Source organism: Salarias fasciatus, chromosome 6, assembly GCF_902148845.1.
Source record: "Salarias fasciatus chromosome 6, fSalaFa1.1, whole genome shotgun sequence".
Taxonomy (NCBI): Eukaryota; Metazoa; Chordata; class Actinopteri; order Blenniiformes; family Blenniidae; genus Salarias; species Salarias fasciatus.
In genome coordinates, this window is record NC_043750.1 from 22,023,563 (window position 1) to 22,030,189 (window position 6,627).

The following is a 6,627-nucleotide window of genomic DNA, read 5'->3' on the forward strand; positions in this document are numbered from 1 at the left end:
GAATAAGGAAAAATACACAACTTTTTTATTCATTCTCATATTTGATTAAAAAATGTATTTAAAAATTTTACTTGGTCAATTATATGAAATAACTAAAATCAAACTGCAGCTATTTATATACTCGTCATTCTCTCTGAGGCTGTTTACCTTGGAAGAAATAAATCAATTACAGTCAAATACGTAATTCGGCGTGATCTCGTGTGTGTATGTGGTCAAACTGACAAAGAAATACGAAGTGACCTCCTCCAAAATTTCCCACTGGCATTTCCCCCCCCCCATGAATGCTGCATGCCGAGTCTGAATTCATACATAATTTGGAATCACAGTGTCGTGTGATCTTCTGTAAGCACTGCTCATTCAAATCCTGCAAAAGGCTACTGAATAACTTTAATAAAAGATCAGTGATGCTAAAGACTCTCTCATAAAACAACACTCATCCATTTTAATGCACAGAAATTTCCATTTCGGTTTCCTTTGTAATTGAGATTCATTTTGCAGAAACTAAATTAGTTTGAATAGTATAATTTGTAAATATATGTTAATTAACCCCTTTTTCTTCATCTCGTTTGTTAAGAGAGAGCAGAGCCAAATGAAATTCAAACTTACCTGCGAGGCAGACTCAGGACCTGTCTATGAATTAAGGCAAATAAAAACACTCCTGCACAGTTTACTTTTTTGCACACTCAGTTGTTTTTAGTTAGGCGAGGGTCTTAATTGCATTGTCGTTAGTGTGTCTAATAATCGCCACGGGACATTTGGGTTTATGAACCTACGCGGGCTTCTACTGTGTGTAAAACCTGCAGAAGGAAAACCACAGGAAAAGGATGCCCACCACTGCTCCTTAATTTAAGGAGAGATTAATAAAGTAGTTGCTAGACTTGCAGTTTGTTCTCCCCAAGGGTTGTATTAATAATCTTAGAGATACAGGGTTCATCTGTGGAGATCTGCCCTTGTGAAAGACCGACAAAACTTAAAAGGCTTGTCTTTAAAGATCACTGATGTGCTGCTGTTACTTGTCGTCTATAATTTACTGTTAGTTTCACACAGATTAAATGTTAAAAGAAAGTCTGACTTTACAGTATAAAATACTGTACTGTCTGGCGGACTTAAACACTAAAAGGCCTGCAGATGAGAGAGCAGAGAGGAAGTGATGGTGAGGCAATCTAGCTCTACATTAAGATGTACAGAAGAGGGTGATGAACGGAGGAGAAGAAAGAGAGAGGAGAAGAAGCACGTCCGACAGCCTCAGACACTGCAGGGAAAAATAATTTGCCGAGTTAAAATTGCTCATTTCAGTTCATTATAAACAATCAAAAGAGCTCAGAAAAGCACAAAAACTCAAGGATCTAAAATTACTTAATGCATCACTGAGATGTAGGTAGGCCCAAAAAAAAAAAAAAGTGGTGAAAATGACCATTATCATACTTATTTCACTAATATACCTGGAAATTATAATGTCATGTAATGTGTTTATTTTTTTGTTAATGGTAAATCCCACATAGTCCAACAATTCATTCACAAAAACATTAACTATTATGTATAGCTTAACAGACATATGAATTATTTAGTGTCACAGCGCACATCTCCGAATATTGTGACACTGATTTCACACGTTTCCATATTCAAAAACAAGAGATGCCGAGTCTGAGCAGAACCAGCACCAGATTGTGTGGTTATGAGTAATTTTAAAACATGCATAGAAGAAGTTCTAGTTTTCATAAATTCTCAAAACCCTACCCGTATCCGTATTATCACTTTCATTTTGTAAGAAATGTGAAGAAACTGAAGACAAGCGTATTAGTAAATATGGTCACTTGCCTAATAAAGGGGTTAAGACAGTAACTTGTTTTTAAGTGTGAATACTAGATAGCCACTCATAATGCATGTTTTTAATCACTTCCTAAACACATCCTAAACCAATATCAGCAAAAAGATCCACATAGAAGCACCTGTAATGGATCATGTTTGAGGTCGTTCCACTGCAGCGCAGCACCGGTGAACGAACATGTGTAGATTGGGAACCTGATGTTGTGTTCACAGATGACAGTAAGCATAATCCTATTCGAGCATATTCACAGTTACACTTGAGTCCCAGTGCAGCGAGCTGTCCCACTGACTAATGTTCATCAGTTTATTATTTATCAGCTTCATTCCCCAAAATCATAGCAGCGCTCAGACTGTTCAGAGGCTGCGCTCAAATTAGTCACATTTTAGAGGATCAGACTCCATGGCGGAAACAGTTTCAACATCAGTGAACACTACTGGAAGACAGAGTTTGAATGTTTTATATTTCAATGAAAAGGCCTCGGATTTCTGCAGTCTGACACTACACACTAAAATTTACCTGTTTTGTTATTATTTTGGACAGCCATGGCTCAAAATGACACAGACCTACTCTACAAGTATAAACCTTCACAAAGGAGCAATGAATGACTCCTTCAGAAGAATAAAATGATTGTGTTTTGTTCTTAGTGGATAAACAGTATTTAAAATTGTCCCAACTACATCAATAAAGGCTTTCTAAAATCAGAATTTAATAAGAATGATATGATTTCTGCTTTGCATTATACACTTGCATTGAATTTCTTTATCTAATTTAATTAATTTAATACTTTTTTTCAAAATGAAGAAGAGACAAATGACTTTTTTTTTTCCGTGTACAATTAATTTCTAAGTCATGATAATGAGACCACAATCTTGCACTGCACTCTTGACCACCTGTTAGGACCTGATATTAAATATTTCACAGCCTTTCTCCATTTTTACCCCTTTTTCTGTGGCCCTTTGATGTTTTTGTTCCACATTCTTTCTTCCTTTTTCATCCTCCTCGGAATAGCTGTGGAATAATCCCACAGTTTTCTCCTTTCATGCCTGAAACTTTGCATCGCATTTTAACATTTGTCAAGAGAACGTCCCTTTTCCTTCTGTATGAGAGATCATCTTTAATAAAGGCGAAGGGCTAAGAAGAGCTGTAAATCTGTACTAACCACACAGTGCCGAGGTCTCGGCGAGACTGATTAGCATCTGGGAGCGGGCGCACGGCTTCCTCATAATGAGAGGAAGTGCTGGTTGGCTGCCATGTGACTCGCCTTAGCCTTGATGCCATTTCCCTGGACGGTCAGGATTTATTACAGCCTACATTTCTTCTGTGTCCATCATGGCAGGCGGCCATTCGGATACGTTTTCACTTGAAAGGTTTGTTAATTTCCAACAATCGTGCCATCAGACCAGAGATGTGACCACGTCTCCCCTGAGATTCAAGGCCGTGGAACTTCTCCCTCGCTTCTGAACAGTCACAGGGATGTTACAGTTTTTCACTCTATTTGCATCATCAAAGTTATTCGGCATCCATCCTATATTCACATGCATTTACAGAGCCGACTGAACTACAGCGAGGTTCAGCTTAGAGCAGCAGTGCTAAATAGGTCTACTTTTTGTATTATGGGATTTTTGGTATTTTGCCGTTGCTGTCATCTAAAGAAGCACTGAGGTGCTTTCAGCCAGAGCTTTTTAAAGTGTGGCACGAACCTCCCCCGGGGGGCGCCGGAGAGCTTCAGGGGCAGGTGCAAGAAAAAAAAGCAAAAAAAACATCCAGAGGTTGGGGGTTGATGTCTTTTCCCATTTAATTTGTAAAAATCAGATAAAAATAAATTAACTGAAGGTGAAACTATTGTATCAAAGTAGTCAGTGTAATATAAATAAATTAAACTGACTGGACAAATTCTGGTGCAAAGCTGTAAGTGTAACAATTGCAGAATAAACATTTACAAAATATTGTAAATCACCTAACTAACTAATACAAAAAGAGTTATGCCTTTAATTGCTATTGGATCCCAACAGCCCTTACCAATAATATCTTATTTGATATTAAAACATTTTTAGAGCATGATATATTGTAACTGTAATGGAGACACATTTCCATTATTAAAAAAGTGCTAAATGTAATAGGTGTGGATAAATAATAAAGGCCAAAGGTGTGTAGATTCACAAATAAAGCAACTAACAAGTGCAGAAGTTTTGTTTATATTGCCTATGAGGCCCAAAAAAAAAATCACCCAACATGAGACACAGTTTGTGCAGCCTTAGAGTTGTAGCGGCTGAAACGCTGCAAACTGGTTAGAGCTTTGTGATGGTGGGTGTTTATTCTTCCAGTCTGTAGACTCTGACTTCAACTAAACAATACCTGAATTTGCATGTAACAAGTTAAATATGAGGTATTAACTGTGTATTAATGACAAGTATGGGAACTGCAATAAATTAATTACACATTATGGATACTGAATGCAATATTACCACTAAGTATGAAAAAACATAAAAACACATACTAAGAATAAAACATTGGAGAGAAGGTAAAAAGCGTAGCAAAAAACCCAGAGAGGTATTGCATTAGATTTTTGCAGCAAAATAAGGTAATTCTGCCGTCACAAATATCACAATAAGCAGACCCACTAACATGTTTCCATGTGTTTATAAGCACCACCACACAAAGAGATTTTATCATTTTAGAAGATAACTGCATAAAACAGGCTTCTGAAGCATCTACTGAAGGTCCTCTATGTCCGCACATGTTTAATAGTGGAGGAGGCCACAGAAAATCTTTTAGCGTTCCAATATTTGGATTGTTAACCACATTCAGTATAGAACTTGCGCTGTTTTACAAAATTTAAAGCAGCATGGTTCCTTATTGCGAAAAATCTGAAAACAATTTAAATCTTAGATGCAGTCATTCTGAAATGTGATGGATCATGTGGAAAAATCTGTGAATTCATGCCTGAGCGATCGGTTTTAAAGGTGTGGTAATGGAGGACAAAGACAGGTTATCAAGGACAGATGACAGAGTCTTGATGGAGGATTTCCATGGTGAGTCAACCTGAGTTCCACCTGAACTGAACTAAAAACCATCAAAATGAGTGAGTGTGTAAGTGTTTGCCTTCTCATGGTTCATCCAAGCAAACTAATAAATGTTTTTTTTGAATGATTTTGCAAAATGTATAATTGTACAATTTCTTATAATTGTTTTCATATGTACTACACACTATTCATCGTGTAAAACCGAATACCAGCCACTCATTGATGCAAAAAGGTTTTTCTTTTCTTTCTTAATGCAGAAATATGTATTTGTATTTCTATATTTTTGAATAATTACATTTTGATCACACAAAAAAAAATACAGTGATTGAGATGACAGATTATGAGTGTAATTTACTTTATAACAGGACAGGAATTTATGACAGGAATTTGATATATGTTATTAAAGGGCCCTATAGAAATCATGAAACTTGTAATTATTTTGTATTCATTTCATTTTACGTGTCTCTGAATTTAAACCAAAACAATGTATGTCAGTGTGGTGCAGTCACTTTCATGATGACAGTGATTGTGATGCAGTGGAACACGCTACTAATGAAATTCTTAAGTCTTCTGCCCCAGTGTCAGGTTTGACTCGATGATGTGGTGTATCTCTGATTTCTTTCTTTCTTTTTATTCCCTGGACAAAAACGGAAAAGATCTAAACCTTTTCTTTTCGACTGAATTTACATCTTCGGCTCATTTCTGCTGCTTTCTTACCAAGAGAATTCTAATGAAGGGCAGAGTCTGAGATCTACAGGGATACAAGAGGACCTGGAGACAGGAGAGAATGCAGCCACTGATGGCAAAAAATTTCCATAAAAGTACAATCAGGTTGGAATTTTAAAAGTGAATGTTTAAGTAGTCTAAGAGATGGGCTTTGATTCACACTCTGATCAAACCCAAGACATCTCATTCAGAGAATAATGATTTTTCCCCCTTAATTTCTCTCTGTTTCTGTCTCATCTGTGAGCTTACAGGTAGAGCAAAGCCCAGTGGTATTGTTTTCCCTCCAGTACTTGAGCACAGGAGCCTTTCTTCTGCTGGATTAGCCATGGCCAAAAAGAATGGCAAATGTAGATATGCCGTGTTATTAGAGGTTGGCTACACAGCGAAGATTCGGCCCCCATCCAGTGAATACATTCTATATCCATCCAACACTTGAACTGCAAGTAAATAAATATGTAGTTTTTATATATTCCTGCTTGAAATGTGGGCGAATGCAGTATTTCTTTTGTGCATATGCTCACATGCATGAGAGGCTGAATGAATATAAAATATCTATTGTTGTTGTTCACAGGAACAATGGACAGTACGGAGAGGAAGGGGATTTTATCAAGAGAGGCGAGTATTTATTTGGGCTGTGGATTTAACCAAACAACCGTACAGAAAGGCAACACTCCTGAACGCAAGTAAACATGTTTTTTGTTTGGGTTTTTTTTCCACGTTATCTCAGTATTCTCATTTTTTTTAGAATTTTTCCGGCCTCACGATGATTGAAAAATTGGTTGACCCCCCTTTTAGTTTTATATTACTGTCCTGCAAGAGCAAAGTTTTTATTCATCAAATGTACATTATGCTCATAATGCATAAAGAGTCAAGCTAAAGATACAAACTGCTACTCCAACTAACTTTTCAGGAGCTGCAAACAAAACTAACGGCAATATATTTTACAAAAAATAAATAAATAAATAAATAAAAATGCAGCCTTGTGTTTTGAAGTCAGTGCAACATATAAAAACAAATCAAGATTTCCACTTACTGAAATTGTTATTAGGT